This window comes from Myotis brandtii, unplaced genomic scaffold (assembly GCF_000412655.1).
Source record: "Myotis brandtii unplaced genomic scaffold, ASM41265v1 scaffold1103, whole genome shotgun sequence".
In the NCBI taxonomy this organism is placed as follows: Eukaryota; Metazoa; Chordata; class Mammalia; order Chiroptera; family Vespertilionidae; genus Myotis; species Myotis brandtii.
The window spans coordinates 448857-471659 of NW_005353762.1; positions in this window are offsets into that span (position 1 = coordinate 448857).

Consider the following 22803-nt stretch of genomic DNA (forward strand, 5'->3'; position numbering starts at 1 on the left):
AAGGCCAGACTGAGGGGCCCCTTCTCCCCCCCTACCCCAGTGCACGAATTTCATGCACCAGGCTACTAGTATAATAAGAGCCTAATATGCAAATTGTCCCCTTCACTGGGAGTTCAACCAGGGGGGCGGGGCACCAGTGGCGGCAGGAGGCCAGGGAAAGGGAGGTGCCCAGGCCAGCAGTTGCTAGGGACCCTACCTGTGCATGAATTTCATGCACTGGGCCTCTAATAAATATATATATAAAAGAGATGTGGGTACAGGGGGTTTAATATATATATATTAAAGGCCCAGTGCACAAAATTCATGCACTGGGGGCGGGGGGGGGCAGGGTCCCTCAGCCTGGTCTGCACCCTCTCACAGTCTGGGACCCCTCGGGGGATGTCTGCCTGCCAGCTTAGGCCTACCCCCCCACACCGAGTATCAGGCCTAAGCCAGCAGTCAGACATCTTCTTGCAGTCTGGGGCTCTCAGAGTCCGGGACCCCTCACTCCTGACTGCAGCAGAGGTGGGAGAGGCTACCACCACTGCACTCACCTGCGTTGAGTGTCTGCCCCCTGGTGGTCAGTGCGTGTCATAGTGACCAGTAGTTCGGCTGTTTGGTCGATTTGCATATTAGGGTTTTCAGTCTGGGACCCCTCGGGGGATGTCTGCCTGCCGGCTTAGGCCTACCCCCCCCACACCGAGTATCAGGCCTAAGCCAGCAGTCAGACTTCTTGCAGTCTAGGGCTCTCACAGTCCGGGACCCCTCACTCCTGACTGCAGCAGAGGTGGGAGAGGCTACCGCCACTGCACTCACCTGCGTTGAGCGTCTGCCCCCTGGTGGTCAGTGTGTGTCATAGTGACCAGTAGTTCGGCTGTTTGGTCGATTTGCATATTAGGGTTTTATTATATAGGCTATATTTCCTGGTATTTCACAGTCTTGATGACCATAATAAGCCAACTTTGCAAAACTCTTTCCTCTGGACTTTTGTTATTTAAAAAAAACTGATGAATTATTCAGCCATTTAAATGAACAAATGGCCATTTCTGAGTAGCACAAGAAAAATTTTGTCTACCATAGACAGAATTTTATAATTTGGGGGAAGCCTTTTAACTCTATGGAAGGGAAGTGAAGTGTTGCCACCTTGAGGCTGCCTTTTTGAGATATTGATGTTAAGCTGTTTATTAAGAAACAAGACTGAGAAAGAACCCTTGACCCTCCCCATTCCTGCCTGAGATTGAGACGACAAGGCCTGCTCCGGGAGGGAATGTTAGGGTGCTTGCCTTAGCCTAATTGGGGTTAAGTATGGCAAATAGAGGGTTCCGGACAAGGACCTGTTGGCTAGAACCCCCTGTGCCCACATCTCTGAGTGTCTGGCAAGAATTCCAGAATTTCCTGAATGTGTAGAAGGTGCTGGAGACTCTGTGGACCATCAGGCAGGCCAGTGGAGACCACTGTGCGCCTCAGACACTGCGGGTAAGTGTGGGGCTTTGTAAGTCTTCTTGCTCCGTTAATCCAGCTGAGGAGCAGGGAACCTGCCTGCATTGTAAACATCTGCTGCTGAGAGCGGTGGGAGGAGCACGGAGACCACTGTCTGAGATGTTGCGAGTGTGGAACGTGGACGTAGGTGGGAGGATACACGTTATGTCAACGTAGGTTCAAAATAGCGTTAATGATGGGCAGGTTCTTCCGATGGCTGTAAATCGCCTTTTCTAAAGACTCTCCCTTAGCATCACATTTTAAAGGGAAATGAACACTCATGAGTTCCAGTGGGATTTCCCGTTTTCTCTGGAATTCCCTCATATCCAAGCGGCCATACTGCTCAAGTCAGGCTATCTCAGTTCAGACATAGAAAAGAATGTGGGCCAAAATCCACTTGTGAATATATCCTTTAGAAAATTGCAGCCATATGTTTGCTGGGATCATTTTCCTATGCACGCAGTACCTAGCTGTGCCCACAAGGTGGCGGGAGTGGCCACTGAATGCAAACCCGGGCCTGAGTGGAAACAGATTTATGGGAAACGTAATCTTTTAGCTCTGCACAGCTCACAATCAATCTGTTGTTTCAAAAATGTGCAATTTCCTAGGTTCTTGAACAGCCTAGTTCTGCTTATTAACATAGGAAGGAGACAGGCTATAAAATGATCTGCAGAAACGAGAGCGTGAGCCCAAGAATGGAGGGCAGCTGAAGGCGACTGGGTGATTAACAGGAGACCAGACAGGGCGGCCTGGGCTCCGGTGCCTCCGGCCTCACCTAAGCCACTCTGCAGCCTCGGCCTCTGTTTTCTCAGATGAAGTAAGGAGAGGGCTGTGTGTGTGGTACCCATCCACTCTCGGATTTCCCTTCCGCCGGAAATCCTCTGATTTATGGTAAGGAGGTTATTTACACAGTCTGATGCGAGGCGAGGGTCTGAACCGATATGGTCTCCGTAGGAAAGGAAAAGAAAATTATAAAAGGTTATTGCTTTAGGATCCTTGAGGATAAATAAGTGTCACGTTTCTTTATTTGTTTAAAGTCAAATCAAACCAGAACTCTGGGAGGCGAGGCGTGGGGAGCTGCAGGAGGCTGCTCTCCTGAGGACCTCTTCCCCGAGGGGGGGCCAGTTAACTTCTCAGGGGTCCCCCCCCCACCTTCCCCAGCCTGCTCACTGAATTGCCCTGCGGGAGGGAGATGCTGAGCACAGAAAAACATCCATCATGTTTAGTGGGTGGATGTTTCTGAGCCCGAATGTCGGGGGAGACTTTTGGCATTCTTAATTTCAAACATGGAGATGTGAAAATGAGCTGCACTTGGGGGGAGTTGGCGCATTTCGCTCATTCACTCATTCACTCATTCACTCATTCACTCCCTCTTTTATTGGAGGAGAGATGAGTGCCAGGCAGCAGGGTGCTGTGATTGCAGATCTCCTCTTGGACTTTATGGTCAAGTCAAGCCCAGGAGGCAGACAATGGAGCTAAGGAGCTGGCGGTGACTCGGTATGTGGGCACACAGTGTGGCAAGTGCCCGAGGCTGCCATGAAAGCTGGGGGTGCTGTAGGGCAGCCCCACGATGTCTCATCTAAACGAACCTTTCCCCAGCGTCTCTGCTTCCTCTTCCCGCTGGTCTCTGACTTGCTTTGCTGCTAAGTGTGTCAGGTGCGTGTTCAGTCACTATCCTCCTGCTATCCTCTGTGTCTCGGGCAGGCCGCAGGCCCTGGGCTAAAGAGTGAATAAGTCTGTGTTGTACCCACTACCATCATGGAGCTGAATGAAGTCTACCACCCTAGCTAGTGACCTTGGGCAAGTTAACTCATTTCTTTAAGCCTCAGTTTATGAATCTGTATCATGGGAATAATGATACACCCTACCTGTAGGTTATTGTAACAAATCATATAAATATTTGATTTATATGTCCATGTATGCATAATAATATATTAAGTATAAAGCATGGATAATGATATAATGATATAAATAATATAAATCATATAAATATTATCATAACTGTAATAAATTTTAAGTGCTTAGCACAGCAATTAAAGCAGTACTTGCTACCCATTATGGTAATTATTAATTTTTCGAGAGCTCAAGTCTATTTGAGGAGGCAAGCTGATAACTGGGTGCTAGTATACACTGCTGGAGAGGAGGTAGGTATAAAAGGATCGGGCACCTGGGATAGAATTCAGGGGCCGCTTTGAGAAGGAAATGACTCTTGAATTAGTTTAGGAATTTGCCCGACACCTCATCTGCCATAAAAAAGAGAGAGAGAAAGGAAAGGAGGCAAGATGGTCGGGGCAGGAGTGTCCCCTCTTCACAGAAGGAATAGCCAGGCCAGGGCTGGGAGGCCAGCTGTCTTCTCTGCGTGCTCAGGCATTGAAATAACCAAGCACCAGGGGCACCTCACTGTCCCATGGCTCCATTTACACGAAAGCTGTGGGGCGGAGCCCAGGGCATGTGAGGACAAACACTCAGGTCTGCGCTGGCTCTGAGAGGATGGGCTGACTTCTGTGTCCACATGAAGCCATGCAGCCGGTTCCACTGACTTTCTATCGGTTAATGATGTTTGGACACCAGAGAGAAACAACCTAAAAGAGATGGATGGCAGTTGCTCTCTGCATTGTCTCAGGGCCGTGGCTGGGAGGGACGGGGAGGTCTGCAAGTGGGGGCGGGGCACAGGATTGGGAGCAGAGAGAAGCCAGGACAACTCCTGGGCTTGGAGAGTCGCTGTGCTTGAGGCTTCCCGGCCAGATTAAATCGTGAGGTGAGGCCATCTGCTCTCAGTGCCTCTTGAAAGTCTGCTGTTTCACTTTGTGTCTGGTGGCTGCCAATGCGACCAGCATCATGTGTGGCTGTAGTAGGATATGGAGGCAGCATCTTTCTAAATAGTTAACTTTTTCTTTCAAATTCCTGCAGAATGAACTCATCAGAGCTGCTGGCACACTTTCCCGGCTGCTGACTGCCCCCAGGAGACCCCGGCTGGCCCTGCTCCCCGATGGCTGCCCATGGTGCTCATGGTCCATTCAACCTGCTCTCCACCCTTCAAGTCCTGCTGGTCACCAGTAATGCGGACAGAGAAGAGGCATGGGGGACCTTTCTGGACAAAACTTCATCTTCCCAAATAGATGGTGGTTTGGGAGGCAGCGGACATGCCCACAGCCTGGGCGCAGGGCTCCTCTGCGGGCATCGGCCTGTGTCCTGAGCCTCAGCTCTAACTTGCAAGAGATCAGCGTCCTTAACCAATCAGGAACTAATTAACTTGTAACTGCAACTGTGGAGGCTAAAAAGTATTAATACTTTCCCTTCCACCTTCTAAGTTCTGGGTGGGCTAATCATCCAATTAACAGAGACAGATGAACAGAAGGAAGGTAAAGTTTTCATCCATGCACATGGGGAATTCACATAGGCATGAAAATTCCAGAGATAGTGAGGCAACATGGGTATCTGTGACATTTTTGGAGAAAGGGGGGAAGGGGCATTAGATTTCGGGAGTGAGCATGGGATTTACATGTAGTCACGAAGAGCAGAACACACGTGCAGGGAAATTCTTGCCAGTGACTCAGAGACAATGGGCACAGGGACCTGGCGAATGGGAAGGATTTGAGGTGACTGAGCCGAGGCTCCCTTCAAGGCAGGGCTCTCCGTCTGCCTCTCCTGGCAGGACAGGGGGAGGGCCAGCAGTTCTTCCTGAGTCTTTTGTTTCTTAATAAACAGCTCGAAATCAATATCCCAAAGGCACCTTCAGCGGGGCCAAATTTTGGTTCCCTTCCCAAACATCTTACATGTGACTGGCAGGAGGCGTGGAGCGATGCAGAAACACCAAAGGGCAAGGTAAATAGACTGGCCAGCCTGTCATCCAGGAATGGCCACTGTTAACCTTTGCTAATATTTCTTCCCAGTTCATTTCATGGAATGTGTTTAGAACTGTTTGGAATTTTTCCACACAAATGATTTTTATGATTCCATTTGTGTTTAATTTCATCTTATTTATGAATCCTTCAATATATTTTGTATATTAAAGTATTCATTCTATTAGATTATAAAAATAATCTACTATGTTCATTGTGAAATGTTTAGACTTAAGGTCTATCTGTCATTGTAAAAACCGTTTCTATACCTTTTAAGCCCTTGGACACATAGAAAATAATAAAAAACCTTCCAATTCTAAGAAGTTAGCAGAGCACAGGTAAGAAAGCCTTTCAAATGTAGTGTATAAAAACAGAACACTGTACACAAAAGTCCTTCATGCAGAAATGTGAGAACAAAATCCTAAGAACAATATTAGCAATAGAATCAGTATCATCCAAGGAGACGATGCCTGTTCTGACGGGGGAAGTGGTGTTCTCTCTGAGTCACGGGAAAGCACCCCAGGGACCCACGCATGGAGGCTATGGAGCCGCACAGGCTGCCCTGGGTCCTGCTCCTCCTGTTGAGGAAAAGGTGCAGCCTTGTCTGTCTCAAGCCCATACATAGGGCCAGAGTCCAGAGAGCCTGTGCCGTGGGTTCAGGCCACATCCATCCCCATTCCCGGCTCGGCTGGTGGGTGGGTAGTCAGTTCCCGCTGGGCCCTCGGTGGCTGTCCGGGCCCCTGGCTGTGGAGGGAGAACACTGGGAGTGAGCATGCATTATGGAGATGAGGGCTCTTTGTTAAGCTGAGATTATATTATCTCGGGCTTGGGAAGGACCAGGCACCCTTTCAAACTACCCAGTCACCTTTCCCATCTTTCCCAGGCTTCTGAGGGGCCCAGTCCTAGCCAGTCCATTTCCTATATCTTCTGGGATTCTGTATCCCCTGTCCAATCCGATCCTTTTCCCAGGCTAGACAGACAGGCCTCATAGTAGAAGCACCGCCCCCCAGTGCCATCCTGACTTGGACTGGGCATGAGCCCAGCAGAGGAATTTCTCTACTCATCTTTGTTCCCCAGGTGATGACCTGCCTGCCTTGGGGGATTAGGTCCCCGAGGGCAGAGGATGCCCTGGGGGGTGTGAAGCTGTAACTCCTAGTGAAGCAGACAGGCTTATTGTCCCATTCAGTGCCCTGGCTTCTTAGGCTTAATGTCTGGTTCCTGTGGCTCCCTTCCTGAATTAATATCGCACTACCCACACTAACACCTTGAAGATGTGGGGCTTTATTTTTGTTTTGTCCAGAAACCCAGGGATGATTTAGTCTTAGAAATAAAATAGTAATGACTACATTAATAGTTTAGAAGAAACGACCATAACAAAATCTTGACATTACTAAAGTAGTTTGGAAATATTCCTGGAAAAAAGAAGACTACTTGGTAAACTGGTAACCACAAGGTAATTCCTAAGACAGAGAACATCTTTCTGAAGCCACAGGGCAAAACACCAAAGGCATCTGCCCCAGGTGCATTACAAAGCCAGGATGCCTGCTGTCCTCCCAACAGCCCAGCCCACAGAAATGCACAGATTTCAATCTTCTTACTATCCACCAGAAACAACCAGCTGGAAGTTAAAGTAAAAAAAAAAAAGTATCAACAAAATGCAGGAAACATCTATGTGTATATGAAGAAAACTTCAAAATTTACTGAGATGTCTACGCAGGACTTCAAATGCATGAAGTAGATTTTCACCTGTTATCCTACACAGAAAGACTAACTATGATAAAGACATCAGTTATCTCCTCAATCCTATATAATAAAGAGGTAATATGCAAATTAACCCTCACACCCTCACAAGATGGCTGCCTATGACCAAGGGGGGCAGTTAGGGGCAACCAGGCCAGAAGAGGGGGGCAGTTGGGGGCAACCAGGCTGGCAGTCGGGGGGAAGTTAGGAGTGACCAGGCTGGCAGGGGGGGCAGTTAGGGGTGATCAGGCTGGCATTCAGAGGCAGTGAGGGGTGATCAGGCCGGCAGGGGAGGTAAGTTAGGGGGTCCAGGCAGGCAGGTGAGCGATTAGGAGCCAGCGGTCCAGGATTGTGAGAGGGATGTCTGACTGCAGGTTTAGGCCCAATCCCTGGGGATTGGGCCTAAACTAGCAGTCAGACACCACCACCCCAGGGGTCCCGGATTGGAGGGGGTGCAGTCTGGGCTGAGGGAACCCTCTCCTTCATGCATGAATTTCATGCACCAGGCCTCTAGTTGATCTATAAATTTCTACAGATTTTTTTGACATAAAATCGGTCATTTTGTTATTAAAAAACATGGCTTTTGTTCAGAGCCTCAAACAATAAGTAAAACTATAAGGAAGAAAGTAGAATTACTAAAAAAAAATCTTACAAGAATAGAAAATACTTCTGACAATATTTTCTGAAAAATAATTTTGAAATATATGCATACATAATATGGCAGAATAACAAGGCAAGATGACACATATTTCATTCTTGGCCAATGGCCTCTACCCTGCTCCAGGGAAGGGACGGTCTCTGAAGCCTTCCCATCTGGGCAGCAGAGGGCTGGTTCTCCAAGGCAGAGCTCAGGGAGGGCAGAAAGCTGCCCTGGAGGGGGTGGGGCGTTGCAGGCCAGAGGGAGCCTCACTTGGGTGGAGGTAGAAGTCCACGTGGGCTGCCCTGTGGAGTTGCCTGTCTCCGTGCAATTCATAGGCGTTTGCAGTCTCTTCTCTGGGCTGGATTGTTAGAATATTCAGAGGCATGACTATTCCTTCAGGTTGTATTGAACTGAGCCATAAAGTCTTCTCAAACTGCCCCATTTCTGCAGTGGCCGCTCCGTGATCACCTCGCCAACTGGTTCTCTGGGATGAGCTGTTCCTGTTTTCTCCCTCTTGTGAGTTTTTTTAGTTTATTTCTCACTCTTGTTGGGTTTATTTTATGAGTTTGTTTTCAGTAGGAAATCTATTTTTCTAGATTTTAAACATCTTGACAGGTTGCACACATGTACCTATTCCTTAGTAAATGAAGAAGGGAAATTGCTGGGTCAGTCAGGTGTTTTTGTTTCGAATCCTCACTGAGGATGTTTTTATTGATTTTTAGAGAGGAAGGGAGAGAGAGAGAAACATCAATGTGAGAAACTGATCTGTTGCCTCCTATATGCACCCCAACTAGAGATCGAACCCACAACCTAGGTAAGTGTCCTGACCAGGAATCGAGCTGGCAACCTTTTGTGTGGAGACGATGCTCCAACCAACTCAACCACCCGTCCAGGGCTGTGTTGGTTTTTAAACATTGAAACACATGGTGAAGGCCACAGCAGAAAAGTTTTGTCCATTTTTTAATACCACTGTGGAAGCTAAAAATAACCCATACTTTTCTTTTTATCTTCTAAGTTTTTCTAGCTGAGCTAATAGATTAACAGAGACAGATTAACACATGCACATGGGGACTTCACATGGCATGAAAATTCCAAAGACAGAGAGGCACCATTGGGCATATGTCCAACAGTGTGGACAAGGGAGAAGGGGGGTGAATTAGAATGAGCCAGTTTCAGGGAGTTGAGGATGAGCAGACCACACATGGTGGGAAACCCTCACTAGACACTCAGGACTATGCCCGAAGCCCTCCTAGTTCCCACTTAATTCAAATTGGGGGCCAGTGTCCCTCCAGTGTGGCTCAGTGGTTGAGCATCAACCTATGAACCAGGAGGACATGTTCAATTCTGGGTAGGGACACATGCCCTGGTTTCGAGCTTGATCCCCAGCATGGGGCGTGTAGGAGGCAGCCAATCAATGATTCTCATCATTGATGTTTCTATCTCTCCCTCTCTCTTCCTCTCTAAAATCAATAAAAAATATATATATTTTAAAGTTGGGGGCTAGTAAAAGGTTCGTTCTGAGTCTTGTGTTTCTTAATAAACAGCTTAAAATCAATATCCGAAAAGGCAGTTTCAGGGTGGCAAAACTTTGGTTCCATTCATCACCAACAGAGAGAATGTCTTTTCTTTTTTTTTAATATATTTTATTGATTTTTTACAGAGAGGAAGGGAGAGAGATAGAGAGTTAGAAACATCGATGAGAGAGAAACATCGATCAGCTGTCTCCTGCACATGTCCTACTGGGGATGTGCCCACAACCCAGGTACATGCCCTTGACCGAAACCAAACCCGGGACCCTTCAGTCCTCAGGCCGATGCTCTATCCACTGAGCCAAACTGGTTTCAGAATGTCTTTTGATCAGAGTATTTGTATCCTTCCCGATGGGATAGACAACGAAAGTGCAATAATCCCTTATTTTCCTTTGCATTCTTTGATTGTTTCCTCAAGCAGCTAGCCAAGTTTTAATACAGCATTCCTGAAAGTCTGTTCTTTGTAAATCACTGAAAGTTTATGTGTATCACTTACTCAATTTGTGTGTCTTCTGCCATTCAGAGTATTTGGAGTTGTCTATTCTTCTTTACCCACCTGCCTATTCATTCTGCCCATAGCACATTGATTCTAACTATTTTCAGTACACTTTAATTTCTGGTGAAGTTCCCTCCAGTATTATTCTTTTAAAGTCTCTTCCATCTGCATATTTACTCTTCTGGTGACCTTCAGAATTTTGTTGAAGCTCCCTCCCTCACCCTCCCCTTGCAGAAACAGACAAACAAACAAAACAAAACAGAAGTATTGGATTTTAATTAGCAGTGCATTGACTTTATCCAGTTATTTAAGAACTGGAATACTCGCGGAATTACCTTCGCACACAAAGTTATGGTGCTTTTGTTTTTATTTCCCAATGTGAGATTGTGGGGACAAACATCCACATTTTTAACAAAATATTGCATATTTTTTAAAATATATATTTTTATTGATTTCAGAGAGGAGGAAGGGAGAAGAGGGAGCTAGAAAAATCAATGATGAGAGAGAATCATTGATTGTCTGCCTCCTGCATGCTCCACACTGGGGATCGAGCCCACAACCCAGGCATGTGCCCATGACTGGAATCAAACGCGGGACCCTTTAGTCCACAGGCTGATGTTCGATCCACTAAGCCAAATCGGCTAGGGCTGTTTATGCATATTTTTTTTAAATATATTTTATTGATTTTTTACAGAGAGGAAGGGAGAGAGATAGAGAGTTAGAAACATCGATGAGAGAGAAACATCGATCAGCTGCCTCCTGCACATCTCCTACTGGGGATGTGCCCGCAACCCAGGTACATGCCCTTGACCGGAATTGAACCTGGGACCTTTCAGTCCGCAGGCCGACGCTCTATCCACTGAGCCAAACCGGTTTCGGCTGTTTATGCATATTTTGATTTTATGTTACTTAATCAAATTTTGTAGTTATAAAGTGTTCATAATTTTGTGCACCAATATTGGGGAAGGTGATCTAGTTCTCATATTGTGTGCTTTGCACCACATTTCTGTATCAAGTCACCATGTGGCTTCAGAGTGGGGTCCCCCAGTGACACACAGCAGCTTCCTTAGCAGGGATATAGCTGTTTTCCCAACTGTTAAAATTCTGCCATATTTCATCTGATTCAGCACATTTTGAGGGTAGTACTGAATAACTTTTTAAAAGATAACGTGCATGTATATTTGTCCAGTAAGGTTTTCAACCACTGAAAAGCATGAATCTGTGTAGTTTATACTTATATAGAAATCAGCTTTTCAAAACATACATATGTGTATCTACTATTGCATAGATTTGTGCACAATGTGTGTATACTAGTCTCATTCATTGATTCTTCTTCCTATGAATTGTTATATCTCCTTTCTTTTTATACATGTTATATATTTGCTTTTTTTTCTCTTTTGTATTTGATTGAGCATTTTTTCTCTCCGACTAGTTTTAGTAAAATGCTATTTTTGGAAGACCATGTGGGCCAGCAGACGTGGGTCTGACTCCCTCTTTCTCGTGCCTGAATATTCTCAGTGGAACTGAGAGGCTCACCATAAGCTTTCTCCAAACTAATGGCACTCAGATGACTTGCAGGATGTTCTAGAACCGTGGTTGGCAAACCACCGCTCGCAAGCCACATGCGGCTCCCCGGCCCCCCGAGCGCGGCTCCTCCACAAAACACCACATGCAGGCGCGCACGTACAGTGAGATTGAAACTTCGTGGCCCATGCGCAGAAGTGGGTGTTTTGTGGAAGAGCCACACTCAAAGGGCCAAAGAGCCGCATGTGGCTCGCGAGCCGCAGTTTGCCGAGCCACAGTTTGCCGACCACTGTGATGCTGCCACATTTAGTGACATTGTACTTCTAACCTCATGGTGCTTTTGTTTTTATTTCCCAATGTGAGATTGTGGGGACAAACATCCACATTTTTAACAAAATATTGCCAGAACATTTTGCAAAGACCCTGTGGTAAGTTGCGTTCGTGCCGCGATGTGTGAGCATGCCATTGACTCTCATTCTCTCCAGCACTGGGCACTGGGCTCATTTATTTCTTCCAGCATTGAGGGGGGAAATGGCAGACTGCGGTTTGTTCGTATTTCCTAACACTGGTGAGGTTGAGTCCTTTAGCTTGGATGTCCTCTCCTCTGGCCCACAGTTTCCTACCATGCTGTCTTTTCCTCTGATTTCCAGGTGCTCTTTTGATCTGGGGGATGGTGAGCGCTTGTCTGGGAGGTGACTGGAGAGGCGCTGTTAGTTCCACCTCCTGCTGTCCTGTGAGTGACCCCCAGGTCCTAGAGCAAAGTCTGTGGCTTCAATGCCTCTTCCCCTTTCTGTCCCAGGGGGGCAGAGGAGAGAGCATCCCTAACTCAGGGGGCAAGGAGGAGAGCATCCCTAACTCACCGGGGCCCTAGGGCACCCCCTCTCACCTGGCCAGCAGCAGCGGGGTTCCCATGTGTTTCTGAGCCTTCAGAGCTCAAGCAATGGATGTTTTCCCTCTTCAGGATGAAAGAAGCCCAGTATGTGAAGGCTGTTCTGTCTCCTCTGAGCAGAGGCCCCGCACCCTCACATTGTGGGGTTTCCTAATTATAAGTGGCAGGTGATTCTTTTCACATCATGAGGCATTCAAGGGCTGGACTCCCAGGCACAGGTAACCCACTGGCTCCTTGAAATGATGCTGGCAAAGGCCAACCCCTGTTTAAATGTCAAACACGGCTCAGCTCTCTAAGTTTACACGCCTGCTGATCAAGAGGCACAGGCTGCTACATAGGCAAGGCCTCAAGGCTTCAACTAACGCGAGACAGTTCAGTGACCACAGAGAGAAAACCAGGTTGCACCATGGGACACGCAGAGGGGCCAGGCCCCCAAAGGGCTTTTCCCAGGAACCTTTGCCATGACACCTGTCTTCCATTGCCTGCCACCTTTGTGTGTAGTATTTGTTGTTCTGTGAAAGGTTATCATTTTATGGAGGCAAACATGTCTGTATGGACTTTGATTTCTGCAGCCTTCCTTGAAATGGCTCTAGAGTTATATCCTCATGACTTTCTCCTAGTGGTTTTGATTTTCTTTTCAAACGTTTAATTCATGTGCAGTGAATGACTGCATGTGGGATGAGTCCGGCTTCGCTTTTGTCTAGATGCAGAAAAAATTCATGTTAGCAATATTTGTTAAATATTGTAATGGCTGAAGAACTCCTAAAAATATAAAGGGAGATTTACCAAAAAAAGCAATTATAATGGAAACATTTTAAATTTGGCAAGTGAAAAATTAAGCAGGTATATATGACATTTGAATAACACAATCTATAAAGTAATATACAATTGAAATTTGGTTACTTGGTGCGCACACACACACACCACTGATAGAGGGAGAACATGACAGCCTTGAGGAGAAAACAGAATCCTTTTTGTTGTTGTTGTAGTTAATCCTCACCTGAGGATATTTCCCCATTGATTTTAGATAGAGTAGAAGGAAGGGAGGGAGGGTAAAAGGAGAGACAGAGAGAGAGAGAGGAAGAGAAACATTGATGTGAGAGAGACACAATGATTGGTTGCCTCCCTCACACACCCGACCGGGGCCAGACATCAAACCTGCAACCCAGGTACATACCCTTGACCAGGAATTGAACCCATGATCTTTTCAGTGCTCAGGCTGATGCTCTAACCACTGAAAACTTAAAAAAAATGTCTGTGGAACAAATAAAATTTCTATGACGTACTTGACTAAAAGAAAACTTTAATATTTTACCCAAAGTAGGAAGTTTCCAGACCACATTCTTTCTTCATAATCCAATAAAACTAGGACTCAACAATCAAAAGTGGACCAAAAGGGATTTTTAAAAATAAATTGATGAGCAGTCTCATAAGTAACCTCTTAACCAAATGGGAAATCATATTTTTAAAAAGTCTCAAATGTAATAGTGAAGAAAATATTTCATTACCAAAGCCTATCAGTTGCAAGTAAAGTTTATAGAAAATTGTAGAGCCACACATGATAACTTTACATTTGAAAAAAATGCCAAAAATAAATGAACAAAGTATAATCTCAGAAATTATTTTTACAAAAACCAAATGAAAGCAGGAGGTGTGTATTAATAAAGATTAAAGCTTATGTTTATTCACTAGAAAACAAAGGAAGAGCTGAAAAGATAAATGAAACCAAAAGTTGGCATCTGAAATGATGATTGTTGTAGATATTTCCCTGCTGACTTTGATTAAGTAGAAAGAGAGAAAGCAACGTTGTACCATGTTAGCAACAAGAAAGGAGATGCAAATATGGAAGAGATTAAAAGAAGTATCAGAGATTACTATGTACAACAATATGGCAATATATTTAAAAACTTGAGAACACAAAAAAAGCTCCTATTCAAATATAAACATCTGAAGTGGACCCAGGAAGAGTTAGGAAACTAGAACAGAGAATGTACCAAAACAGCCATTGCAATGCCCCACTGACAAAAGGGAGGGGGCACAGGTGGGCTGACCTGTGAGATGGGGACAGTAGGACAGACAATGTCCTGCATTTCCCTGATGCTCTAGACTGCAGTGTTGTGTGTGGTGTGTGTGTGTGTGTGTGTAATGGTGTGTGATATGTGTGTGATGTGTGTGTAATGGTGTGTGATGTATGTATGTAATGGTGTGTGTGTGATAAGTGTGTGTGTAATGGTGTGTGATGTGTGTGTTTGATGTGTGATGTGTGTGTGTAATGGTGTGTGATGTGTGTGTTTGATGTGTGATGTGTGTGTTTGATGTGTGAGGTGTGTGTAATGGTGTGTGTGTGTGTGAGGTTTAACATAGTTTATATGTACACACAGTATTTTATGTAATGAGGGGCAAGACTGGATCTTGTTCCAGTGTCCAGTTCCCTTGCTTAGTTTTTAATGGGGTGACATCTAAATGTCTTTGAGAATACAAACTTCTTTAAAACTTTTTCTTCTGCTAATTGTGTTGAGTCTGTTTTGAATAAAGAAATCTGCGTTGATTCCTCATTTCGGTTTCATGCTTACAGTAAGTCTGTGTTGACCATGACTGAGATTTTTGCATAGATTCTGTAGGCATTTGTGCAAATGTTATTCAAATCATCAGAAACAGACCAAAGGGATGGGGGAATTTATGCCTCCAATGTCCATTGCCAGTTCAGAGACTGTGGTCCCCGTGGGCTGAGTGGCATGGGGAGTGCCATCATTCTGTGCCTCAGAGTCCACCACACCTGCCCTGGTGCCCTGGCTGCCAGATGGTGTGCCATGTTCAGTGCTCCCACCAGGGGAGTTCTCAGCTGTCCTTCAACTTCGGTGCCCAGTCACTGGCCCCTCTTCTCACTCCTGCGGGGGTGCAGTGGGTCACCTTGTTTTTATGTGCAGAAACATGTTTACTGCAGAGGACATCACATGGTTTTATTAAGATATGCTAAGTCCCAATTTTAAGCGAAAATATGTATCAAAGAATTTAAGTCCATCAGGAAGTCCAGTCAATCATAGCTCTCACATGGATCTTTGACGAGTGCTCGTAACTCTCCCACTGCTGCCTCCACCACCCACTGCCCACCACGCACCACCCACCACGCGTGGCCCACCATGCACTTCCACCACCCACCGCCGACCACGCACTTCCACCACCCACCACCCACCGCCACCACCTACCGCCCACCACACATGGCCCACCACACACTGCCCACCAGCTTCTTTCCTCGACCCACCAAGGGCCCCTCCCTGCTCCCTCTGCTTCCACTCCTCCTCCCTGCTAACCCCCTCCCTATTCAGCATCTAAAGATGCCTTTTTAAAATACAAATTGGATCATACTATTCTTCAGTATAAAATGCTTCAAAGACTTTTAAGCACATTAAAAAAAATCTAAACTCATCACCAAGGCCTGCAAAGCCCACACTATCTTGCTGGACTCATCTCTCTGACCTTACCTCATGGCTCTCTCTCTGGCAGCTCTCTCTCACCTCCTTTGCCCACATGTGTCCCAGCTGGCCTTTAGAGAACTGTGCTCTGGGCTGGCCATTTGTCATGTGACTAGCTTGTCCTTGGGATTCAGGTCTCCCTGTTAGAATACCCTGTTTATTTCCCTCCTTGGATTTCATAACCAAGAATTACTCTTTTGTCTTCATTACTCTTTTGCTCACTGTGGGAGGCAGATTTCTAAGAATGCCTCTCAATGACCCTCACCTTGTACGATCCTCTCCCCTTTGTGGGTGGAAACTGGATGCTCTAAATGGGTGTGGTTTTAAACCTTTAAGTGTGTGGAGATTTGTTGCACACACAGAAAACGAATACACCATATAAGTTTCCTGAGTCAGGGGTCATGTGTTCTCGGTCATCACTGTATCTCCAGCTCCAAGGGACTATGATGAGGTCTCGTTCCCATGACTGTTCTGTTACGTAGCAAAATGAAGATGATCCAGGTGGGCCCAATCAAATCATACTGGCCCTTTAAAAGCAGAGAGAGTTCTCTGGCTGGGGCAGAGGGAAAGGCAGTGGGCTTGGAAGCATGGCAAAGGCAGGAGGTGCTATTGCTGGTTGGAAGATGGAGGGAAGCCGTGCAAGAAGGAATGTGGGAAATGATAAGGAGTTGAGAGAGGCCCCAGCAGACAACAAGCAAGGGGCTGGGGGCCTCAGTCCTACAACCATAAGGAGCTAAATTATGCAACAACCTGAAGGAACTTAGAGGACATGGATCCTTCCCTCCACATAAAAGCTCATCATGGCTGACACCTTGATTTTGGCCTTAAACAGGGACCCAAGCACTTTATGTCCAGACTTTTGACTTAGAAAACTGGTTGCTCTAAATGGGTGTGATTTCAAACCTCTAAGTGTGTGGAGATTTATTGCACAGACAAAAAACTAATTCACCATAGAAAACGTAAGCTTCCTGAATCAGGGGCATGTTGTCTCGGTCAGCACAGTATGTCTAGCTCCAAGGACAGCCTCACAGGCATCAGGCCCTCAAACACCGCGATGTGTTGGCTCCATATGTGATTGACTGATGAGCAGCGAGTATTCACTGGGAAGAGAGGCCCTTCCATCCTGGGAAGCAGGCTGTTCCCTGCGCTATGGCAGTTCACCCCTCTCTGTGATGGCATTAACCTTCGTCAGGGTCAGGGTCCTCCAGCCTTATGCTCACAGTCATTGGAATCCATGTTCTTGTGGTCTGTCTGCTATAACAAGGAGGAAAGACAGCCAGTCTTTGCTTCACTTTCCTGCTCCTTCGTTGTGCTACTTTGGACACATTATGTAAGGCTTCTAAGCCTCAGTTTTTCCACTTGAGAATTAGAGACTATGGGACCATGAGATCAATATCATTGATATTTAATTTATTTAATATTAGTATTTTTAAACATATTTTTATTAATTTCAAAGAGGAAAGGAGAGGGAGAGAGAGAGAGAGAGAGAGAGAGAGAGAGAAACAACAATGATGAGAGAGAATCATTGATTGGCTGCCTCCTGCACTGGGCATCAGCCCACAACCTGGGCATGTGCCCTGACCAGGAATTGAACCGTGACCTCCTGGTTCATAGAGGAAAGCTCATTTACTGAGCCATGCCTCACGGGCGATATCATTGACCTATTGACCTATATCTATTTTAAAAATTCATTGTAAATTTCATTGTTTCTTCTCAAATACTCATTATTCTTCAAACTATCATTTTGTGAGCTCTGCTACAGAAATAATCTGGAAACAAAATGTGCCATTTTACCACAAGAGGGTGCATTTGACCTTTGTAGGCAACAAGCACAGACAGGACTTTCATAGCAAGTAATGTGTGTGAGATCAATTCCAAATGTCATCATCAGATTACTTAGTGTGTGTGTGTGTGTGTGTGTGTGTGTGTGTGTGTGTCCAGGAAGTCTATGTATCCCATGTGTTTTCTGATGAATATAGAATGGGAACCATATTTGACAATATTTCCTCCATCAAACAGCAAGGCTCTGGCATTAGAACAAGAGATTGTCCCATGAAGAGGACAAGGATTTCATTTGGAATCCATTAAAGAAATCCCAGCTCAAAGGTGCTGCTGCATAACGCCCTGCCTTTTGGAGCAAGTTGCATGGCCATGGGTGGGAAGTCCAGACCCACAGCAGTAAGTCCAAATGTAAATCTCCTCATTTGATAACTCAGGGTGGTTATTGTTTTCTGATGCTCAAACTTCTTCCTACTGTTTTTTCTCTACAGCAGACCCTCTGCTCCGGTGAGAACCCAGTACTCCATCCCACCGTGGGCTGGCTGGCCCAGGCCACCGGCCTGTGATAATAGTGTGCCTTATCCAGGTATTCATTTCCTTTTCATTTCCCCCAAAGCAGGCACAGAAAAAAGGACATAGGATTGAGGTTAATCACATGTTAAACTTGAATCTTTTGGCCACCTACCAGCTGGGTTACCTTGGATAATCGAAGAGTGCTTAATTTCAGGTTTTCATCTAAAAATTGGAGTCTGGAGTCATTGAATCACAAGTTTAATGAGATAATAATAGTGTAGCAATATATACATATTGAAAAATGCAGGTGTTTTTGTTCTTCCTATTTCCCCTCCCCAATATCTATTCCGTTAAAGGAAACAGCTCTTCTGTATCTCTTTGCTTTGGAAAAAGATCTCAATTATAGCAAAAGTTGCCTGCAAGCCACTTCCCTTCCCAGCTTCTCTTTTACTGAATTTTGAGGTCATTGATGAAATTCCACTAAGGAATCCCTTTCACAAGATACCAGGAGAAAAGGAGAGTGGGAGGGACAGAGATGACCAGTTTGTTACCTACAATAAAAACAGAGGACAGAAGCAAGGGTGGGGTAAGAGCACAAAGTCACAGACCTCCTCCTAAAGTGTCAAGAGATGATGGGAAGTCGGGGAGCTCTTCTTGGGAAGCTTGTGGAGCTGGACCCTAGGTTCCGAGGCTTCCAGCCCAGGCACCAATCCCTACACTTCATCCAGAGGTGGCATAGAAGCAGAGAGCCTCCAAAGTTCAACAAATCACTGTAGACCAGAAAAATGAGAGTTTCAGCAAGGTTGTGGTGCACTGGAGACTAGGAGCCCTTCTCACCATTGCCGGGTACTGCACAAACGTCTTGATTCTGTTGCAATCTGAGCAAGGGTGAAGACCCCCAAATGCCTGAATTTTCCTCCAGCTCAGTGGCAGTAGAGCTAAAGTTAGATTTTATTGGACTTAAAAAAATGGGTATTTCCTGCATGTCTGAGTTTGTGCACTGACAGTCATTCCTGCTATACTTGGACCTAACACTTGGAAAGTTCATGGTAAAACTGTCTCTTTTTTCTTAACTTACTTTGAATACTTGGACAAGTTGCTCTCCATCTCTGAGTTCCAGCCCTTTCCCAGGACAATAGGATGTGAGCATATGATTGTTATGTCCCCACCAGCTCTAACATGTTTTCATTCATCAAATAGTGTTCAGTACCTTCTCCATGCCAGGGACTGGGCAAGAGACAGGAGAGATGATGGTGAGTGAAATTAATCAGAGTCTCTGCTGCATGGCGTTGACAAGTTGGAGGGGGAATGATGCCAGTAAGGCAATCCTACCAGAAATGTAGCTTTCACTGTAATGAGTGCTCTGAAAGGGATGTACGTGTGTTTTAAAATAGTTGAGGCCAGATTGTTCTGAGCAGTCCTACGGGACATGTGATGGCTTAGATGTGGAGGTCAGGGAGAGGGAGTGTTGAGAATACTCTAAGTTTCTGAAGGATTGATGGGTGGATGGCGGCATTGCTCCTTGAGTAGGGAATGCTGGGAGAGAAGTGGTTTTGGTGGGAGGATCATCGTGCTGAGTATTATTCATGTGTCCCTCCAGCTCTGCTCCATTTCCTCCATAATTTGAGCCCCTGGATCTGTGGACTGCTCACCTCCACAGGTCCCACAGCTTCTGGTTGAGTTTTGCCCATGACCAGGAGGTCACAGGCCAGGAGGAGAGTGAGGGCAGAGTATTTATTCCTCCTGCTCACTGCCCTTGTTGGTTTCCTTTTACTTTTCCTGCACCTTGGTAAATAGTCCCTTTATTATAATAAAAAAATGCTTCTTAATTTATCTTGAATGGAAGGTGCCATTGCTTTCCAGCCAACATGAAGACTGATATAGCAATGAATTCACTTTTCCTTATGTTGGGTCTGAGGGAATTTTGAGACATTCATGAGGAAGGTATATGTAAAAGGGGACTGGAGCTCAGGGGCGAGGTCCAAATGCACAGTAGTCACCCGCTAACACTGTAACTTAAATGTGTCGGTCATCTACTTATGGGTGATAACTAATTGAAGCCACAGGCATAGCTGATAGTCTGGAGGGAGAGTGCAGGGTGAGAAAAAGAAGATCTGGGACCAGTACTGAAGACCTCCACCATTTATTGGTTGGAGAGAGGAACATGATCCTGCAAGAGAGACAGAGAAGAACCACAGGAATGCCCAGAAAACCAAGGGAGGATTTTGAGAAGAAAGGGGTTATTAACATTATCAAGCACCACTGGGAAATTAAGTAAAAGTAAGGTTTGAGAAAATTTATTGCTTACTAGAGGCCTGGTGCATAAATTTGTGCATGGGTGGGGTCAGGCTGGCCTGCCCTGATGGGGACCCATTGAGCCAGGCTGGTTGAGGGGAGAGGCCATAGGCAATTGGCCAGCCAGCCATGCCCTCGATCAGGGTGTTAGGGGTTGATCAGGGGCTGGGCCAGCCGGAGGGGGGGGGGGGCATGCCGATTGGGGCTGGATCAGGCTGGTTGGCTGCCACAGTGCACATCATAGCCACTGGTCATTCCAGTCATTCTGGTCATTCTGCCGTTCCAGTCGCTGGGCTTATATATATAACAACAAAGAGTTCCTTGGTGAACTTAGGAAGAGCTGTTTTGGGAGTGATGGGGATGGGAGTCATTAAATGTACTGAGAATGGTGTGGGATGTGCAGAAATAGAGATTGAGAGCATAAGAAATATTTTAAAGAGTTGGAATGAATAGAGGGGGAGAGAAAAGGATACTAGCTTGCTGGGGGGGATAAAAAACTGAGTAAATGACTTTTTTAAATTGGGGGAGTCAAGTTCATAATACATAGAGTAAACAGATTTGAGAGATGATTTAAATAGATGTCAAGTTTAATAATTTCCTAAATATCTATGGTGTATGTGATGGTAACACAGCAGAAGAAAGAAGAATGGCCTCTCTTTGAAGGTGATCAGCATTTGAAGGCATTGGGCGAGAGGAGAGCACATCTAATTGGCTGGACGAAGGAGGAGTGAGATGAGGGTAACATACATACATCCTAATGAAGGGTTGTTATTCCTGGCGAGTCACCTGATGTCATGTCAGAAGCATCAGTTGATTCTTATTGCTCTTTAACTATGGGGTTAATCAGAAATAATTAGGAACAGGAAGATCAAATTGAGGGTAAAATCATCAGAAATGGAAGCCAATCACTCAAGTGAACCAGATAAATTTCCAAATTAGTGTCAGGCCTAGGAAAGGCTGAGGTCAAGTCCCCAGAGAAAGGGCCATCATTGAGGCGGTGCAGCTGGGGCAGCGAGGGTCAGAGAAGAGCAGGAAGCAGAGGCCCTCAGAGTTGTTTTCCTCACAGCACTTCTGACACCAATGTGTGGGGGACTGCCACACCAACAACTCGTTCTCCGATCCTCTGGACACCGATTGGATGTCCTACAGTCCAGTTTGATTCTGACACTAACTACCTAGTTAGCATCAATTTCATAGGTATAGGGTTTAGCTCCACAGACTGCCCGCACTCCAGATGCTTGTCCCAAGTGTTAGGGGGTCACTTTTACTTTTGATGAACCAGCTTAAATTAGGGCTTCCCACAACCCCTTCCTCAGGTTTGATCATTTGCTAGATCATCTCACAGAACTCAGGATACAACCAGGAACAGCCAAATAGAAGGGGTGTCTAAGTTGGGTATGGGGAGGAACACAGAGCTTCCACACCCATCCTGGGCGCATCACTCTCCCTACACCTCACATGTTCACAACTCAGAAGCTCTCTGAGCTCCATTGCTCATGGTATTTTAGGAGGCTTCATTACATAGGCATGGTTGATTGAGTCATTGGCCGTTGACATTTAACTCAATATCCAGCCCCAGCCCCACCTCCCCTCCCTGGAGGCCCGGGAGTGGGCCTACCAGTTCCAACCCTCTATCCAGGGGCCTCCAGGTACCAATCATCTCATTAGCATAAAAAGGATACTCATCACTCTGGAGACTGTGTCAGGAACCAGAACTGGAGACAAAGACCAAATATTTATTATGTTTTATTGTCATAGGCTGTGGTTCACACAAGGGATTGAGAAGGGAAGGGGGCCTGGACTCACAGGGTAGCAGGCCTGAAGGTGGCTTTTACTTTCCTTAGGAGATAGAAGCCCTGGGCATATTTAGAGACAGAGAAGAGCGAGATTATGTTGAGGAAAGAAAATGTATTCAGAACATTGGCTGGGACCTCTGGATTTTGTTTCTCAGTGACTAGCAGGGAAAGAGTGGTGCAAGGAGGGGAGAGTGAAGCCATACAGAGACCCTGAGATGGAGAGAGAAGAGGGATGTTGGAACAGTGTAAGTGAGATGGCTTCAGGTGCTGGGGAGGCAGGTGGAAGTGGGGGCGCAGCAGAAATGGGCTGGCTTCTCTGCGTTCCATCCACACATCCTCCTCTGAATGGGGGACCCCTCACATGGTTTTGTGGGTTAACTGATATGGCTGCCCTGGCTGCTATCTCTGCATCTTTGAGCCTCAGTGTCCCAACTGTCCCACCAGGGTCCAGGTGAAAATGGTGTCCCCTCTGCAGGTCCCAGCCCATGAGACTTGCTTGGCTGGAGAGGAAGTTTGATTTCCCAGGGAGGACTGTCCCAGTCCCTTCCCACAGGGACAACTCTTGGGACAAATACTCCCAAACAAAAACCAGTACAAACATCTGGCTATGAAGAAAGATTCTCAGCATAGATCAGTGGCCAAAAAACACACACAAGTGAGGCCCACACAATCAAAGGCTTCTTGCCTCTGGAGAAAAGCTGCTGCTAAAGAGAAACACTCCCACTCTCACTTCTGGCAAAGAGTGGAAACCGCGCGTCCGGACTCCAGGCAGAAATGGACCCCAGGGCTCCCAAGCCCTCAGTCACCAGGTGCCACTTCCATGGGAATC